Consider the following 1,007-nt stretch of genomic DNA (forward strand, 5'->3'; position numbering starts at 1 on the left):
AAAAGATTGTCAAACTAAATGTGAGATGTGAAAACTTATAAAACATAAATGTAAAAATTCATGACATTGCATCAGTAAAGGTTTCTAAAAATTTGACTTGGAAAGCATTAGTGGCTAAAGAAAAGCAAGAATAAACGGATTATATCAAGTGATAACCTTTCATAATTCAAAGGACACTATAACCAAAGTTAAAACATATACAATTAAAACATATTGAACAGATACAGGTAAGATATTTGTTAATGCTACAGTGTTAATGTTATAATGAGTCTGAATCTTAAGTATTTTTATATCTTCTAATTCTATGTAAATTTTTCCTGAATAGGATAATTCTTTAAAGAACATATGTAAATTAACAGTCAATAGGAGGAGCATATGAAATAAGCTCCTCTTTATTATCTAAGAAAAAAGAAAAAGAAAACTCACTACTATGACCCTAATATAAAAAGATGACACAAAATATAGTAATGCATTTGTGGAGAAATTGATAACCTCTACATAGCAGAATGATTTGTATAATACTGCGATCCTTTTAGCAAGCAAGATTCAAGTGTTCATAAGGTCAAAGAGAATTGTAGATGATCCAGCCATTACACTTCTATGTATGTATTAAAGAGAAGTAAAAAACTTGTTTGGACAGGGAATGTAGTTCATTGACAGTGCACTTGAATAGTATGTGTGAGACCCTGGAAATAATCCCCAAAAACAAATTTTGAAAAGACACACTATAGAGGATGTATGCTGGACAAATTCCTGTAACACAATTTTATATCTACTTTAATGTCTGTTCTAAAATTTACATCATTTCTATTAGAAGAAATGCAAGTTTGTTAAAATTAGGCTTGGAAAACCTATTATTGTACAATTTACTTCCGAAGCACTGAAATGTATACAATAAAAGGAGATTATATATTGCATGTGAATTTCATGTCAGCAAAAAAAGAAAACTATTGTTAAAAATACTTCACACAAATTGCAGAATACCTAAAAAGATGTTTTCAATGTTG

The sequence above is a fragment of the Dipodomys merriami genome, unplaced genomic scaffold, assembly GCF_024711535.1.
Source record: "Dipodomys merriami isolate MVZ:Mamm:240054 unplaced genomic scaffold, mDipMer1.0.p SCAF_506, whole genome shotgun sequence".
NCBI lineage: Eukaryota > Metazoa > Chordata > Mammalia > Rodentia > Heteromyidae > Dipodomys > Dipodomys merriami.